Source organism: Paramormyrops kingsleyae, chromosome 10, assembly GCF_048594095.1.
Source record: "Paramormyrops kingsleyae isolate MSU_618 chromosome 10, PKINGS_0.4, whole genome shotgun sequence".
In the NCBI taxonomy this organism is placed as follows: domain Eukaryota; kingdom Metazoa; phylum Chordata; class Actinopteri; order Osteoglossiformes; family Mormyridae; genus Paramormyrops; species Paramormyrops kingsleyae.
The window spans coordinates 10,522,880-10,541,784 of NC_132806.1; the positions used below are offsets into that span (position 1 = coordinate 10,522,880).

Sequence of the window (18,905 nt, forward strand, 5' to 3'; positions counted from 1 at the left end):
ACTGCCTAGTTCTTGAAAAACGCTCCAATTAGATGAAGTTAATGGTGACGACAGAGGGCCCATCACAGTTTGATCTCATTCGTTGCGGTGGCTTCGGCTCCACCCCCCCCAAACTGCACATACACACCCAAACGTTACTCATACTCATCTCCAGTGTTACTGTGACATCTCTTGTGTCACATGCTAAACAAGTAGCTGCCAAGCACAATTTAAGAGGCTAGATTTTTTCCAGTCGACCTTGGCTGAGCTCCAGAAATGAAGACGGCAAACAGAGGGAAGCCTGATGCCTATCGATCCAGCTGGAGTCCAAAAGGTGAGTCTGAAACACCATCCCTCAGCTGGAGTCCCACAGCTGTGCAGAAACCCAGGCACCGCACTATCCTCCGTGAAGCAGAGTCATAGCGTCACTGTCTCTTGCTTCCTAAATGTGATCTATTCAAAGTGGGTAATGCCAATTGTATTTGGATCTATCCATCCCTGGAGATGTGAGGCAACCACATTGTACCCTTAGCAGCCCAGCATCAGGTAACAGCAATGACACACTAAGGTACTGTACATGCTAACAATACCTACACACTGAACCACTAAGCCGCTTCCCTGAAGCATTCATACCTTGTGGATTAGCAGAGAGACAGCTATTCAAACCAGTGAATCACAGTGATCTGGAGGTTCAGTTATTGATCAACTAAGCATTAGGATGACCTGGTCAAAGTGATGGTGTGATTCTAAAGCCAAAAATGGTGGTTCCAGCATCTGAGAAACATCCAGTGTCCTGGAATTTTAATGCATGACAGGATATAGAGTTTTATAGAGAATAGTGTGATGAATGAAAAGCCTTTACAAAACGTCTCGTGGTACTGTACTACACAAGTCCTGCGGAAGAATACCACGCATGTATGTGTTCTTGTGGTGTTTCTTCCTGTGTGACTGGAGGTGCTCCTGTAGTATTTTCCTGTGGTACTTTGGGGTTTCTATGGCATTCTGGGAAATTTTACCACAGCTTGTTTGTGGTATTTTTGTGGTAAGCCTGTGGTTTTATGTGCTTTTTCTGTGATAGTCCTGTGGTATATTCCCATGGTAATGCTGTGCTCTTTTTTACTTCTTTACTTTTTTACTTCTGTGTTCTTTACTTCTTGTGGTATCAACATGAAGTAAAATCACATTTGTTGTAAAATGGGGACTGTGTGTGTGTGCCCTGCGGTGTGTTGGCGACTGCCCAGGGTTGGTTCCCGCCTATGCCCCATGTTCCCGGGATAGGCTCCAGTCCCCCCCGCTACCCCAGTTGGGATTAAGCAGTTACGGTGATGGATGGATGGATGGATGGATGGATGTAAAATGGGGAACAGTTGTCTAAAACATCACATATATTATATCTAATTTAATCTTTAATTGAATGCATTGCATTCCTTCCCAGCAGCTTGCACTCTTTTGAGAGCTTGTTTGTTTGTTTGTTTGTTTGTTTGTTTGTTGCTTACTTAAGCTCATTTGAGAGCTTGTGTAGCCACCCGCAGAATGCATTCCTCTACACTGGGATACTGCTGCCTAACTGTTTATAAAAATACAAAGGCCTATCACAAGAGTTCCACACGTGAAATTTTCAAAACCACACACCTGTGATATTACCACAAGTCTGCACCACATGATGTGCTGTAGAATTTCGACGACATCACATTAGGGTTTTATGTGGTATTTCTTAACTATCACAGGAATAACGCGAGAATATCACATGATTACCGCAGGACATTTTTGTAAGGGAACATCAGGTCAAAGGCATCTCTGTAGCTGAAAACACAATGTTACTGAGAGAGGTCAAAGAATGGCTAGGCTAAAGCTAACAGGATACGGGTCCAAAAATAGCTCAGTTGGTCAGGTGTTCAGAATGGCTTTGGTGAATGCACAACTCGTCTACCCTTAAAGCAGTTATGGAAGGAAAAGTCCGTCCCTCTCAGCACTCTCTGCGTGTAGCTAATTAGGTAGCCATTAATTGTAGTTTATAATTCTGCTTTTTTATAGATTTTTTTTGTAGCAAATTGTATAACAGCATGAGTACTAGAGAAAAGCTTCTTCGAGGAGTTTAATTACAAATTGTTTGTTCAGAAGTCTTTCAATGTTTAAACATCGCTAAGTGTCCTTTACAGGAAAATGTAGGATAATTCATGAATGGGTGCATGTTTAATAATAAATGCCAGTGCCTTTTTTTGCTGCCAGGTCATTTCCAGTAAGCCTGCTGTTTAGCTTCCTCTAAGAACTCCTCCAGACAGAAAGCAAGCAATTGTTAGCAATTTTTACTCCTGGGCCCATCTGCAGTGGTCTCCATGGTGATGTTTGAGGTGTACTCTAAAATCAAGAAGCACCCCAACAGGGTACACATAGTTCGTTTCTGCACAGTGAAGGCTGTGGAGCAGCTTCTTTGTGTTGTATCTTTGTCTGCCTGCACCACCATGGAAAAGGAAGATGGGGGGGGACTTTTTTTCAGTGGATGGCTTTTCAGTAGATTATCATCAGGGTTACAAGCATTCCAACTGACTTTCTGCTGCTTCTCTCTCCATTTACCTACAGAATGTGGAAAAGCCTGTATAATTGAATGGCCCAGAGCTTAATACCAGTAGGATTTCCGGAGTAAAAGCAGTCATTAGCTCAGTTTCCTCCACACCTACACCAAGTCTACCTTGGTGGTTGCACCTGCAGCAGATCTCCTGTGGTCTGTTGTAAAGAACGAGTCACCTGGAAGACATTAGTCCATGGGAGACCCTCAAGGTAAGGAACCAGGTGGTGAGCAAATGGTACCGGCTGCCGTTTCTCACCTACCTGTCGAGAACCCAAATGTTATAGGGACCGAGCTCCTGTTGTGGGAGTCTTGATGCATTTTTCTTCAGCCCAGTGTGGCTTGTTTGTGTCATCAAGCATTCAGCTGGTCAAGGGGCACAGTGATGGCAGTGTGCCAGGTGGCGGCTGATCCTTTAAATGTGGTCCGGTTTCAGATGGGTATGGTTTCCGTGAGTCTCCTCAGAGGAACAATCTGACTGTGGGCCAGCGGGCAAGGTGGTAGGTGGGGGGGGGGGGGAAAGAAGGATGAGGATCAGAAGGAGGATGTGTATAGGAGACAGGACTGCAGAATGGAGATGATAAATAATAAAATGGGAGGATGGCAGGGTTGGCCATTTAATTAGCAGAAGCTTCTCAAGGCCAAAAGCAGGCGCACATCATTCTGAAAGGTTCTGGAAAGTTTGCTCTTACGCCAAACCCCTCTGCGCATCTGAAGCTCTTTATAAGTGCAGTATAATGTAGTGGTCGACAACAGGCAGAAGGACCGAAAGAGAAGTCACGTGACGAGAGCAACCGGGGGGCACGACACGCCACGCACTGAAGCAGATCTAAGCACACTGCCAGTGGGGGGTGCCCTTCACTCCGCCCGTAAATTTGGCAGCAGGATTAGCATGCGTGACAAACACATCTGGGTTCGTACTCCTAAACGTGTGGCAATCATTTGCAAGGTATGGAAATGCTATACTTCAAAGCTCATGATCGTGATGTAGCCCAGGGATTGGTTACGCTGGCATTTCCAGCCACCAATAATGCCATGTCACCAGTAATCCGCTGAATATCTAGTGCACCTTTGGATTTAGCTGTTTTGCTCAGCAGAGGTCAGCTTCAGGTTCACTAGTAGCACACATTTGTTTTGAGTAACTTCACCTTTGATCAGCTGTCTTCTTTCTGGTGTGGCGTCATGTGCTTTGCTGCTCCCCAGAGTCACATTTAAAATGAAAATCTATTATTTGTTAAAGATATGTTGCTTTGTTAAAACAAGAAAATATAAAATATAATTAACCATTACATTCATTATGCACTGTACAGATATACACAGACTCTTAAAAAAAACATTGCAAACAGTTAACTGCATGCTTCCCATATCTTCACATTAAAGGACTGTAATGAAATATTTAATTGAGTGCATTTCTCTATTAGGATGGGAAAGTGTGACATTTCCGCTGTTCCTGTAATGCGCCTTTTCTTTCTGTAATACCCAGTGTTATAACATGCTCTTAGAAAGCCCTACTCCCCCTCCGAGGACCCCCAGTGGTGGGATCACCAGGTTGGCTGCAGTTAGGTTTACGAAAGCCTGGCTCTGTTACAGTTAGGGTTAGACTGCTGTTTCTCTGGGTCCTACTCCCCCTCCGAGGACCCCCAGTGGTGGGATCATCAGGCGGGCTGCAGTTAGGTTTACGAAAGCCTGGCTCTGTTACAGTTAGGGTTAGACTGCTGTTTCTCTGGGTCCTACTCCCCCTCCGAGGACCCCCAGTGGTGGGATCATCAGGCGGGCTGCAGTTAGGTTTACGAAAGCCTGGCTCTGTTACAGTTAGGGTTAGACTGCTGTTTCTCTGGGTCCTACTCCCCCTCTGAGGACCCCCAGTGGTGGGATCACCAGGTTGGCTGCAGTTAGGTTTACGAAAGCCTGGCTCTGTTACAGTTAGGGTTAGACTGCTGTTTCTCTGGGTCCTACTCCCCCTCCGAGGACCCCCAGTGGTGGGATCACCAGGCTGGCTGCAGTTAGGTTTACGAAAGCCTGGCTCTGTTACAGTTAGGTATAGACTGCTGTTTCTCTGGGTCCTACTCCCCCTCCGAGGACCCCCAGTGGTGGGATCACCAGGCGGGCTGCAGTTAGCTTTATGTGAGCCTTGGTCCATTATGGTTAAGGCTTTTTGCCTTGTCCTTTTCATGCTGAGATTACAGCTCAAACGTTTAACCCAAAGGGACACTTTTGCTATGATGGGCTTCTTTACAACCTGACACCACATTAATCCGAGATTCCAGAAGGGCACAAGGCTGGGTTGTCATCCTCCTGATCTTCATCATCCTTTTATACTTCCTTATTCACATCTCAGTCTTAGGAATGACTGTGGAACATGAATGGAATGTGATCTTGTGGGAAGTCATTTGTCCTCAAGCAGAGGAAGTTTGTGACCTTTGCAGTAGCAGCTTGGCATCTCCCATTGCCGTGAACACTCACACCGACTGTGCACCATCCTGGTGATACGGCGTCAATGTGGCACACAGGCTCCTTGTAACCTCACATTCTAACCTCCAGTAATAAGGCCGTCCATCCAGCAGTCACGTTGACAGTGGGCCAGTATTGTTGACATATTGCTGAAGGATGTACACTTTTGATTTCTGGTTTAACTCTCTGATTCATCTGTCTTGCTTCAGCAAAGATCAATTCAGCATTATAATTGAGAAACAAAATAAATTTCATTGATGATAGAAGACCATACAGTATTGACATCTACTTCTGTGATCCCTTTATGATGTTATATTGCAAACGTTGTACATGTGAGCATGACTCACCTAGATGAAATATGACAACTTTTAATACGTGTGCGTACTAGCTGGAGGGACAGTGAAAGGTGTTGGCACAGGAGTGCAGGGTGTCGTAGATCGTGATTCTAATAATAGACTAGTGTCACCTGAGTCCTGGAAGGAGATCTTCTAGGGGTCAGGCAGCCTGCGTGCCAGACATAGTGCCACCCTGTAGCTATGCAGGTCACTTGTGCCCCAGCGAGGTAGCCAATCACAACGAAGTGAGATCAGTGCCAAGTGAAAATGAATTTGAATTTAAGATCATTGAGTTGGTGTGTTTCAAGTTTAAAAATATGCTTTACCTCTCATGAACTATGCATTTTATATTTTTCTGTCAGCCTTCCAACCATTTATCCTGGGCAGTCTTGCATGGAGCCTGGAGTCCATCCCAGGCAGCATAGGGCATAAGCTTATGGTACACTCCGGACAGTCCATCGCAGACATTTGGTATTTTTGAGTAATATAACCGAACTAGAAACAAGCATTTCTTGGCCATTCGTACAGTACTAATACAATACAAATTCATTCACTCTTCATACAAATTTCACAACTAAGTCAGCATAAGAATTAAATTAGAAGAATTAAAGTATATCACACCAATCACGTAGTCATGGATTTAGTCAGCCATTCTGGTACATGCTGTCCTGTGGGGCACGAAGCGTGGGTGCGTTTGCTGCACCGTGGTGGGATTCTCTATTCTACTGCGACGTCCTGCACAATTAATTGGCAACTTTCCAGCAACTGATTAAAATTCCCAGTGATCGCAGCTGTACAGAAACATAAATATGTTCATGCGCAGACAGGGGAGCGGATGTTGCCACTGGTTGGTAATAAATGAGTGACACCTGCCAGAAAGTGAAGAAATGTGGACAGCCTGGGGAGGGGGCGCTTACGACAACCAGCAGGATCTCTAACCTCTATTTGCCTTCCTTTATTTCCCACTTTAACACCCTGATTTCCTGTTAACTTGTTTGGATATTTGGCTTTGTTCTTTAACTTTTCACTTCCCAGCTCTTTTTGAAGGTTAAGAAATATTGAATAGAATTGACAGAAAAATTCTGCAGGAGACTGTGGAAGGTTGCTGTAGCATGCAGCTGTTTTGTTTCCTATTTTGAGATCAATGCTTACCTTCGCTCCCTCTCACTCTATTAAGGCGTTGTGTTCTTGCATGTAAAATTCAAAACTGAACACAGCCACTTCCAAGAAGCAATTTGTTTCCTGCTTCAGCTGGCTGCCTTCCGCCTGATTGAAACATTTCAGAACTTATTGCATGCTGGCTGTAGCTTGATTGGACTTAGTCTTGCTGTTAGTCATTATAATTGTAGTGGGTAGCGCAGCAGGTTTTCTCCAGAAGGTCATGGGTTCAAATCTCCTCGTTGGTAGTTTAATCATATCACCGAAGGGCCTTAGGCTCCTCATCCCCAACTGTTCCTGTGGTGCTGAACACTGACTGACCCCAAAAGTTTCTCTCAGCTGTACATACATGTATATCTGTCAATGACGTTTCAGTATATGCAGAAACTACCCCACAGATATGAATATAGTACCTATACTGTACTCTACAAATAAGAAGTCTGAACGAGTGACATTGTAGAATGTAGAATAGTGCTTTTTAGTATCTAGAATCTTTTTGGTATCTTGTTCCTCCTGACCCCTGACCTTTGACTAAAGACTCAGCGAATTGCAGCCAATCTGATGCCAATTTTTTTTTTTTTGGATCTTATGTCCCTCTGAATATGGACCCTGTGATGGTACAGTATGTGTATTTCCTAATATTTTCCAATGAAAATGACTTAATAAGCCTGCCACACACTTTTTCTCTGTATTTACTGATAGTCCACATGCCCCCATAGTTGCTGTTGATGTGGAAAGAGGGGAGGGAGAGACTGCAATCCAGGAATGGGAGATACGGGCTTTCCCCCTCAGCTGTGGCCACGAGCATCTGTTTGGCTGCTTAATGAGGCAGGGATTCTATGCAGTATCTGCCCAATGGGTAGGTAGCATTTAACACATGTGTGCAAACAAAAAGGAAAAAAAGCAAGACATCCCCTGTTTATGGGGTGTGTGTATTTGGAGGGTGGGGGAACAACCAGTCCTAGGGTCTGTCTGCAGTACTGGGGCACAGAGGAATAGTAGCTATAGCCCACCAATCTAATATCTGTTCCTTGTCATCGTACGTATGATGTAAGCACCCTGAGGCAACTTATAGAACACTATCAAACAGAACCAAACCATGTGTTTGCAGGGGGATTGATATGAGCGAATAAAAAATTGTAAACTGACATGAAGTCCTTCGTCCACACCAACCCGTCTCCCATTATCTGCTAACCCGTCACTGAATTATGGATCGTTTTTTGTGGTCCTCTTTGGAATTAAACATTTCTTTTCATTGTCGGTGGGAAAATGGTTCTGACGTAGCTGTAATTGCTTCATCTGCAGTGCATCCACTTGATTTCCCAATTCTGCAATCACAAGTAGATTTGGAAGGCGAAATGTAGCCTGTTCCATGTACGGGGAACAGGATGTGTTAATGTTAGCTGAGGAGGAACAGACAGATGAGAATGGAATGAGAAACTTCCAGAATTTGTCTCTGAGCAGCATTGCTTCCTAAGCCGGGATCATCAATCATACAGGAGTATGACGCCGCGTGCGACACAATGCGGGCTCCTGCAGTGTCCTTGGTCCGGCTGCCGGTCCGTGTCACCTTAACAGCATTCTGAGTCACAGGCCCGGCTCATCTGTCTCTATGATGGCCCTGAGTCGCTGCTCTGTTCCGCATGGCCTGCGCCATGACGTGAAGCTTTATGTATTCCTCTGCTCTCCTATCTGTGGTGCAAACACAGAAATGGCCGAAAGGCCAGTCACACTAGTATCAAAACAGTCTTCTGTCCAGCTCTGTTTTGTACTCGTTAAACTGTTTACTTTGTCATGCATTCAAAGTAAGGCTTTGGTGAACTACTTGTGGGTCAGTCAAGTAATAGGTGACATATAAATTATGTTTCAGGGCTCCTCTTGGTATATCAGGTGTAACTTGTGCAGATGAGAGGTTTTGTTTATGTATCTATGTGTGCCTTGGTGTGTGTGTCTTTGTGTGTGTATGTACCTGTATGTGCCTTTGTGTGCATATGTACCTGTGATTTTCTCTGTGTGTGTACCTGTGTGTACCTTTGTGTGTGTATGTACCTGTATGTGCCTTTGTGTGTATATGTACCTGTGTCTTTCTCTGTGTGTGTACCTGTGTGTACCTTTGTGTGTGTATGTACCTGTATGTGCCTTTGTGTGTATATGTACCTATGTGTGCCTTGGTGTGTGTATGTACCTGTGTCTTTGTGTGTGTATGTACCTGTATGTGCCTTTGTGTGTATATGTACCTGTGTGTGCCTTTGTGTGTATATGTACCTGTGTCTTTCTGTGTGTGTACCTGTGTGTGCCTTTGTGTGTGTATGTACTTGCGTGCGCCTTTGTGTGTGTGTGTGTACCTGTGTGTACCTTTGTGTGTGTATGTACTTGCGTGCGCCTTTGTGTGTGTGTGTACCTGTGTATGCCTTTGTGTGTGTATGTACTTGTGTGTACCTTTGTGCGTGTACCTACCTGTGTGCGCCTTTGTGTGTGTGTATATTTATTTAAGTATGCATGTGTAAATGACTAACTGGGAGTGTGTGCATGTTTTTCTGAGGGGGCAGGTTGAGTCCACATTTCCTGGCAAGGGGGCAGGTCCGGGGTCAAGCCCCCCAGTGCTAGCAGGCCGCCCTGCTCCCAGTGAGAGCGTGTCACTCACACACTGCCTACACATCCCACTGTCTCTCGTCCAGTCTGCTCCTGATTGTCCTTTCCGTTTTTCCCTTCAGGACAGCACAGTCAGTCCTCAGTGAGAGAGATGACCATTCCTGGTTATGCATATAGGACAGTGCAGTTGAAGCGCAGCAGAATTACTTATCATTTCACATCATGGATTCGAAGTTAAAACATTTGGTAACAGTTTACTTGAAGCAGTCTACAGTACATAAGGGTGACATGTAACCGTCATAAGAATGACATGACACATGTCATGCACATTAATGACACGTTATTGATGGTTATGACTGTTGTTGGTTTTTGGAACTGAATAACACATTATGACAACAGTCATAAACATCAATAATGTGTCATTAATGTGCATGACGTGTCATGTCATTCTTATGATGGTTACATGTCACCCTTATGTAGACTGCTTCAAGTAAAGTGTTGCCAAACATTTTGATATCTTCAACATGTTGGTCTTGTGTTCACAGCTTATGACATGGTGCACAGGCTGCAATCAGCTCTTTATTTTTCCAGGGATACACAATCAGATCCACAGACCTGACCTACACCTTGCAGGCTTAAAATAGACCCTCAACCCAAAGGAAATCAAATCAACTTTATCTTGAGCACATTAGCCAGACTGCCATTAACGTTGTGAGGCAATTAAAACACAAAAAATAGCTAACGTGCTACCATGATGAAGATGAATTGCTGTAATTGAGGGTGGGATTGACTCATACTTTGCTGGAGCTGAAACTAAAAATTGGCACATTTTTTGAAAATTACTAGAAGTGACCTGTAATGGGTGGTGGGTCAATACCATTGGGATTGGCGGCAATGCACTACGTGACTGTGATCACAGAGTCTCTTAGGTAACTCTGACACCCCCCCCTGCCACAGTGTCCATATCCCTCAAACAACAGGCTGCATTTTGGAGCCACCCAGCCGCAGCAGAGGTGGGGGTTAGGGAATCTGGGGGAGAGGTAAGAAGTAGTAACGGAAGTTGTACCCTCACAGTCCTCAAGGAGAGCTGTTGTTTCCCCTGAAACCTTAAAGTGGACATGAAGCACTAGATGTAGTTGGCATAATTCACAAGATGGATTCCACTCTGACATTTTTTATAGGTTTAACACTGGGTTAAGTAATTTAAGATATATTTTTTTCTAACATGTGTAGCTCCATTTTGTGCTAGCATAGAATGTGACATCATGAGGTTGGTTGGCTTGGAAATCCGACATTAGTTCCCATTAGCTGACGAGTGACATGACTGACAGACTCTGACTGAATGGAAAATAAGGGAGGCCAAAGTAAAAAAACGATGCAAGGGGGGGTCACTTCTGTATTGGCCCAAGTTAGCAATTCAGAAGAGCAGACTGATTGGAAGATTTCTCTGTCCCATTTTACATGCTAAGTATCTATCGTTAGCTAAGGTTAGAATACCTGCTGCTGATTGGCCGCTCCAGGGCCTCGGCACGGACACTTCCAAGGCGTCCCTCTCACAGCATTTGGTAAGTGCAGGCCAAGGTTATGCAGAGAAGTTCCCCAAACAAGTGACCCACATTAGCCTCCTGACAGCAGATCAGGACCACCTGGTGTGTGTGTGTGTGGTCTGCATTTCAGTGCACTGACCACACATACGCCAAGTGGTGTTGCCCACCTTCTCCACATCCTGGGGAACCAATGGCTGCTCCTCTGAACAAACCTGAGTTTTTGCTCCTTCTCTCTTCCTCAGTGGCTCGAATGCATAAGCCATTGTATCTCTTCAAAATACCTTTTAGCTTCTGTCATATTTTGACTGATATAACAAGCACAAAGTTTCTCTCAAAATTATACGTGCCGTGACTGTTGTCTTCCTGAGCCGACTTTCTAACTAACCAGCCTCATGACGTGGACGGTGATGTATCAGCAATATGGTGGTGAGCCAGAGTAAAAGTGCAAGTTGTGCCAAACATAAATCTATTACAATTTAATGTGTAACTGTTTTATATCTAACATTTTCTCAAAATAAATGCCAACACCCTTATGTCTATACAAAACTTGTCAAAAATTAGGTTGTTTCATATCTTGTTTGAATGAACGTTTGGGCTGTGAAATGAGGAGGAGATGTTTTGATAAGGAGCATAGTAGAATTCAGGTGTAGCACCCCTAGTGCATAAGCACTGACGTGTGCATTGAGTGGTAGAAGGTGTTCTTATGGTTATTGTATTTTGGTTTGTGATTGGTTAAATATAGTGTTTGTCTATTGTTCGATAGCGGATTGGGGGAGAGGGAAAAAAGCGGACGGAAGGGGGGGGAAGAAGTGGACGGAGAAGAGAGGACTGGTTTTTGTTTGTTCTTGGCTTTGGGGGGAATTTGGAAAAGGGATTTTGGAGGAGGAGAAAAGAAAAGATCGCTGGAGGGGGACGCTCAACAGGTCGACGGGACTGTGAGTAAGCAGCTGGGTTGAATATTTTTTTTTAAATATATATTTTTTTTGGTCTTCCTCATTTTCGGACCGACCTGAGCTCCAACGCGCGCCAACGCAACAGCAGCTGCATATAGACTGTTAAGCAGTTGAGCATATACGAAGCAACCAGCTTCGTAAACTTTTAGTTCTGTTTTATTATTTCTTCCTTTGTTTATCTTATGTTGTGGTAATAAATGATGCAGTCGTAGAAAGTTGGGCGTTATGATTGATTTGGGCCAGTTTAATTGCAAATGTAGAAAATTGTATTAAGTCATTTTCTGGTGTATCCTTGTTTTTTTTCTTTCTTTCTTTCTTTCGCTTGTGAGTAGTTACCAGGACGCTATTAACCTGGGGTTTTGCTTTGCGCCTGTACGCTGTGCCAATTTAATGAACAGTGTATGAGGAGAGGTGAGTCCATTGGGGCCGGGGAGTAACAAGCTGTTCTTGAACTAGTGGTGTATGTTATTTTTCTTGTGAATGTGGTAAACCCTAGATCGAGCTAGTAAAGCTATTTAAATGGTCGCTCTTTTGTAGCGCTCGCTGGTGCTACTTCTCCGGCCATTGGATAAGTACGCGGGATATAAGAGGGCTACACGTGGGGGCTCGTCCGGGATCCCTTTGTGTGTAAACTTTTGGTTTATAAAAAAAAAAAAAAAAGGGAATATGGAGACTAACAAGTTTCTCAGCTGGTGTAGAGAGAAATATGTTGATGTCAGACATGCGGTTGCACTCAGTGGGGTGCCTATTGGGGCTACTGATGATGTTATTTATGAGATTTTAGATGCAACGAAGTTGTTTGGCCGTACCAAGGTGAGGGGCCGTTGCCCTGATTATAGAACCACATGTCAGTGCATTCTGATAGAGACCACAGTTGATATCATGACAATCAGAGTTCCTGAACAGTTAGAGGTAAATGATGAGTGGGGTCCCTGGGTTGTCACTGTGGGGGAAGAGCCTGCTGAAGAGGAAGATTTTCAGGCCAAGCTAATGGCATTTTTGGAGCATGAAGGCAAAACGCTGGCAGATGTAAAACGTGCTGTTAGTCCTGTACCTCCGGCTCCTGCTGCCCCCGGCCTGAACACTGAGCTTGTACATGCTATTTCATCTTTGGTAGAGAAGTGTCAGGTTGCTTCTGTAGAATCACAAAGCTATCGCAAATTGCGAATATTTTCTGGTGTGACGCCTACTGTAAGTGGAGAAGAAGAATATGAGGCTTGGGCAGAACAGGCAATGCATATGCTAGAAGAGTGGCAGTGTCCTGAGACTGTAAAGAGACAACGGATAGCTGAGAGTCTCAAGGGGCCAGCTGCTGATGTTGTTAGATTCTTGAGAGTCTGTAACCCTAATGCCACTGCATATGAATACCTGAAATCACTGGAAACTGCTTTTGGGACAACAGAAAGTGCATCTGATCTCATGGTGAGATTTCGCAACACTTTCCAAGCAGATAATGAGAAACTTTCTGCTTACTTATTCCGATTGGATAAATTGCTCCACTCAGTGTATAGAAAAGGTGGAATTGAGCGGGCAGATATAAACCGTGCCCGTATTGAGCAGGTTGCTAGAGGGGCTTTACCACAAGACCTGGTAGCTCTCCGCATCAAAATGACATACAAACTTCAACCTCCTCCTAGCTTTACACAGCTACTGCAGGAGGTGAGAGAAGAAGAAGACTTGAATCTTGTAAGACCCGTAGTGAAGAGTAGGGCCACTGTGGCTGTTGCTTTGCCTGCTCATGGTGCTAGTACACTAGCTGGTGCTGCTACTGTAGCTGAACCAATTGTCAGCTCACCATTAGAAAGAGAGTCAACCTTAGAAGGCTTAGTGAAGGAAGTACGAGAATTAAAGGGGGAAGTGAGTAGGTTAATGACTGCTGCTGTGACCACTGCGATGGAAGATGACTACCCGCTCCGGGCTAACATGGGAAGGAACTCGGGAGGAGCTGCTTCACCAAAATATAGGGGTGGAGAAAGGAGGACGCTGACCCGAGCTGATATATTTTGCTACAGGTGTGGTGAAGATGGCCATTTCCAGCGTGAGTGTCAAAATGCTGAGAACCTCCGGAAAGTAAATCAGCGGCTCTTGAAATCAAAACGGCCACCGGGAAACCTCCCAGGGGCTCAGTAGAGGAACGGCCTGATGCCCTGGTGAAGACACGTTCCGCAAAGTGCAGCCCACTGAGAGATAAGGTTATGTTGCCTAAGGGTCTAATAGGCCCTAGCTCAGTTGTTTCTGTACAAATTGAGGGCATCTATGCAAAAGCCTTACTAGACAGTGGATCCCAGGTCACCCTGCTCTATCGCTCATTCTATGACAAGTATTTGAAACATGTACCATTAACTCCAGTGGAACACTTGGAAATATGGGGGTTAAGTGCAGCACAATATCCCTATGATGGCTATGTATGCCTGAAGCTTGAGTTTACCGGAGATGTGGTTGGAGTGACTGAGGCAGTTGAAACGCTTGTGCTGGTGTGTCCTGATCCTGCGGTAAAGAGTGACGTTTCCATTTTAGTGGGGACAAATACCTCAGTAGTGCGACGACTGTTTGAGCGTTGCAAAAGTGAGGGAGGCGAGAGTTTTCTAACTAGTTTGGTAATTCACCCCATTATAAAGGAGACCTATCAAAAGCTGCTAGAGGCTGATGAACAAACTGATGATTTAAAAGGGGGCACTGTGCGGTTCTCGAATGTTCGTCCTCTCACCCTGTATCCCGGCCAAACTTGTACTGTAAATGGTATTTCAAAGTTTTCAGGGCACCCCCTGTCCAAGGCCTTACTGATAGATGGTATTGAAGAAGGACCTCTAGTGGAGAGGTTGTTAGTAATACCTGAAGTCACCAAAGACAAGATGGTTCTTTGTCAGCGAATTAAAGTCACAATAAGAAATGTTTCTACCCGTCAAGTAAAGTTGAAACGAGGAATGGCTATTGCTCATGTATTTCCAGTTGAGGTAGTGTCTGCAGCACATATGGTAAAGTCTTGTACAGGATCTTGTAAACTGACACCCTCCTTGTTCAATTTTGGTGAGTCCCCCGTCTCTCCAGAATGGAAGGAACGATTGTGTCAGAAAATGATGGAGAGAAAGGAAGTCTTTTCTTGTGGTGAGTTGGATGTCGGGTGTGCTAAGAGTACGGAGCATTCAATTCGTGTTACTAATGATCAGCCATTCAGAGAACGCTCTAGGCGCATAGCAGCCGGGGATGTGGAAGATGTACGGCGGCATCTAAAGGATTTGCTAGAAGCTGGCATAATATCTGAATCCAGGAGCCCATATGCATCCCCTATCGTGGTGGTTCGAAAAAAAAACGGCAACATTCGCATGTGTGTGGATTACAGGACATTAAATAGACGAACAATTCCTGACCAATATACAGTACCCCGCATTGAGGATGCTTTAGCATGTCTCACTGGTAGCCAGTGGTTCAGCGTTTTGGATCTCCGAAGCGGCTATTATCAGATACCCATGAACAAAGCAGACAAAGAAAAAACTGCCTTTATCAGCCCTGTGGGGTTTTATCAATTTGAGAGGATGCCGCAGGGGATCATGGGAGCTCCTGCTACATTTCAGCGAATTATGGAGAAAACACTAGGAGACATGAATCTCCTGGAAGTGCTAGTATATCTAGATGATTTAATTGTTTTTGGCCGAACCCTGGAGGAGCATGAAGAGCGGTTACTAAAAGTGCTTGACAGACTGAAGGATGAAGGGCTGAAGCTGTCTGTGGATAAATGCCAGTTCTGTTGTACCTCAGTGAACTATGTGGGACACATTGTTTCAAAAGACGGTGTTGCCACAGACCCAGCCAAAGTGGATGCGGTGCGGTCATGGCCGCGGCCTGAGAGCATCACTGCTTTGCGCTCTTTTTTGGGTTTTTGTGGTTATTACCGTCGGTTTGTCAAGGATTATTCCTGCATTTGTTACCCCTTGAATCAGCTGCTTCACGGTTGCACTAATGGTGTTTCTCCCAAGCGATGGTGTCCACCCCGTAGTAGCTGTAACTCCTCTAAGAGATTAGAGAAAGGTGATTTGCCTAAGAAAGCCTTTTACCCAACAGAGCCCTTTGGTTCCAGGTGGGATGACAAGTGTGAGGCAGCGTTTGAAATGCTGAGGAAAAGTCTGACTGAAGCCCCAGTATTGGCTTTTGCTGATCCACATTTGCCCTATGTCTTGCATGTTGATGCATGCCGAGAAGGTTTGGGAGGTGTGCTGTATCAAGACCAGGGGACGGGGTTGAGACCTGTTGCATTTGTTAGCCGAAGTCTCACACCTTCTGAAAAGAACTACCCCACCCACAAATTGGAATTTTTGGCATTGAAGTGGGCAGTGGTTGATAAACTGCATGACTACCTGTATGGTGCAAAGTTTGAAGTACATACGGACAACAATCCATTAACGTATGTTCTGACATCAGCCAAGCTGGATGCCGCCGGTCATCGCTGGCTGGCAGCTCTATCAATCTATGAGTTCACGCTCAAGTATCGTCCAGGTAAGCAGAACATAGATGCAGACGCGCTGTCCCGTCGCTCCCATCCCAGCTCAACCACAGCTGAAGAGGACTGGAGAGAGGTTCCATCCAGCAGTATCCGGGCTATTTGTCAATCAACTCATGTAACATGTCCAGCTTTTCCACACTCAAATAGGCTCATTGATTTTTATGGTGCTTGTAGTAAGGCTGTGCCTCAAGCATACTGCAGAGTACTAAAAGTGAACACCCAACAGCTGCCAGCATTGAGCCAGAGAGAGATATCACAGTCTCAGCAAGATGACCCATGTATTGGGGAAGTGTGGAAAGCTGTGAGGGAAAACAACATCACTCAGGCTGACAGGCATAGACATAAGGATGTGCCATTATTACTCAAAGAGTGGGAGAGGTTTAAGATAAGTGGTGATGTCTTGTACCGGGTTAGTAAACTTCCCAACAAGCCACGGAGCCAACAGATGGTGCTTCCTCAGGAGTTTAGGGGATTAGTGCTGCGGTCGATGCATGATCTCTCAGGTCATTTGGGGTTCGACAAAACCTATGGTTTGGTCCGGGCAAGATTCTATTGGCCTCGAATGAAGGTTGAAGTGGAGAAGTATTGCAGAACATGTTCCCGTTGCATTCAGAGGAAAACACTACCGCAGAGGTCTGCAGAATTATCTCACTTGACCAGCGACGGCCCCATGGATCTTATTTGTATGGATTTCTTGTCTGTTGAGCCTGACTCCAAGAATGTCTCCAATATTCTGGTCATAACGGATCATTATACACGATATGCACAGGCCTTTCCCACCAAAGACCAGACAGCCACTACTGTTGCTAAGGTGTTTTGGGAGAAATACTGTATCCATTATGGCTTACCCAAAAGAGTACATTCTGACCAGGGTAGAGACTTTGAAAGTCGCCTCATTCATGAATTGCTCGGTATGTTGGGAGTGAGGAAATCGAGAACCACCCCTTATCATCCGCAGGGAGATCCACAGCCCGAGCGTTTCAATAGGACACTGCTTAACATGCTGGGAACCTTGGATCCTAAGGAAAAGAGTAGATGGAGTCAGCACATCAGTCACTTAGTCCATGCATATAACTGCACTCGGAATGAAGCAACCGGCTACTCCCCATATTATTTAATGTTTGGACGTGAGGCCAGGATGCCTATTGACTTGTGTTTTGGAGTCTCCAGTGATTGTTCTTCCCACAAGTCATATCTAAGGTATGTGAGAAACATGAAGCATGACCTCCAGGCTGCATATCAGCTAGCTGAGAGTAAGGCAGGGAGAAAGAATGAGGACAATAGACGGCGGTATAATCAGAGGGTTCGCTACTTCTCACTGGATGCTGGAGATCGAGTTTTGATACGGAACCTTGGGCTGCAAGGAAAGCACAAGTTGGCTGACCGATGGGCACCGACCCCCTACATAGTAGAGAGCCAACTGCCAGGTCTGCCAGTTTTCAGATTAAGGCCAGAGAGTGGAGAGGGTCCGATGAAGACAATGCACAGAAATAACTTGTTGCCACTTGGAGAAGATGTGCGTCTTCAGCCTGAAAGGATACCTGAGTTGTCTCAGCCAAGGGGGGGGAGGACTCTGAGGAGCAGGGGAAATAGACAGGGACCGCCTGTACCACGCAAGGCACATGCTCTAGACGAGAAAGGAGAAGAAGCTGGTTCTGACTCTGATGCAGAACAGGATGTGGGCTATGACTATTACCCTCCACTGGAGCCACTGAGTGCAGGAATGGACACAGCTGGAGAAAGGGAACAGTTCGAGTTAGATTTAGATGATGTTGGTTCCCTGATTGAGCACTCTCCTGATGAGATGCTTGTTGGTGATATCCCCAACCAGAATAACCCTGATGACCAGCTGGTCACAGAAGAAATGACAGCTGAGGTGGACCACCAGAGAGGAGAGCAAGATTTATCTGTTGCAGTAGTGAGGGAGGGGAACCAGAGGGCCCAGGAGGGGGATGCCTCACGACCTCAGAGAGAGAGAAGGGCACCTACCAGGCTCACCTATGATAAGCCAGGGACCCCCTCATTCACTGCAGTCAGTATCCCTGTTGTAGTGACAGAAGAAAAGCATAAAGATCAGGCAGCAGAAGGCAATGAGACACTAATGTGTATACCTGCCATCACACCTCCCATTAGGTACATAAGCACCTTGTATGCATGGGTCACTTAAGGATAAGTGTGTTTTTTTTTTCTCTCTCTCTCTCAGCAATGACTAAACGCTAAGGTATATTTTGTGAAAAAAAAAAAAAATTTAAAATAAAATAATCTCTCTCGTCATGAGGGCATGACAATTTGTGGTGGGGGGAGAGTGTAGCACCCCTAGTGCATAAGCACTGACGTGTGCATTGAGTGGTAGAAGGTGTTCTTATGGTTATTGTATTTTGGTTTGTGATTGGTTAAATATAGTGTTTGTCTATTGTTCGATAGCGGATTGGGGGAGAGGGAAAAAAGCGGACGGAAGGGGGGGGAAGAAGTGGACGGAGAAGAGAGGACTGGTTTTTGTTTGTTCTTGGCTTTGGGGGGAATTTGGAAAAGGGATTTTGGAGGAGGAGAAAAGAAAAGATCGCTGGAGGGGGACGCTCAACAGGTCGACGGGACTGTGAGTAAGCAGCTGGGTTGAATAATTTTTTTTTAAATATATATTTTTTTTGGTCTTCCTCATTTTCGGACCGACCTGAGCTCCAACGCGCGCCAACGCAACAGCAGCTGCATATAGACTGTTAAGCAGTTGAGCATATACGAAGCAACCAGCTTCGTAAACTTTTAGTTCTGTTTTATTATTTCTTCCTTTGTTTATCTTATGTTGTGGTAATAAATGATGCAGTCGTA

General features: G+C 45.1%; 1 protein-coding gene across 3 annotated transcripts in view; it reads left to right on the forward strand.

The window, feature by feature from the left end:
* Positions 1–18,905, forward strand: part of LOC111855460 (X-prolyl aminopeptidase (aminopeptidase P) 2, membrane-bound) — a 92,618-nt gene that overhangs the window by 60,743 nt on the left and 12,970 nt on the right. Inside the window, exon 1 of one of the 3 annotated variants that reach the window (XR_011993539.1) lies at positions 13,716–18,675. The exons of 1 other annotated variant lie outside the window; for it this stretch is intronic. The gene's annotated coding sequence lies outside the window, so the exon portion shown is untranslated. Of the gene's footprint in view, positions 1–13,715; positions 18,676–18,905 lie in introns of those variants that run through there. One more of the 3 variants, XM_072717295.1, reaches the window with a different exon arrangement.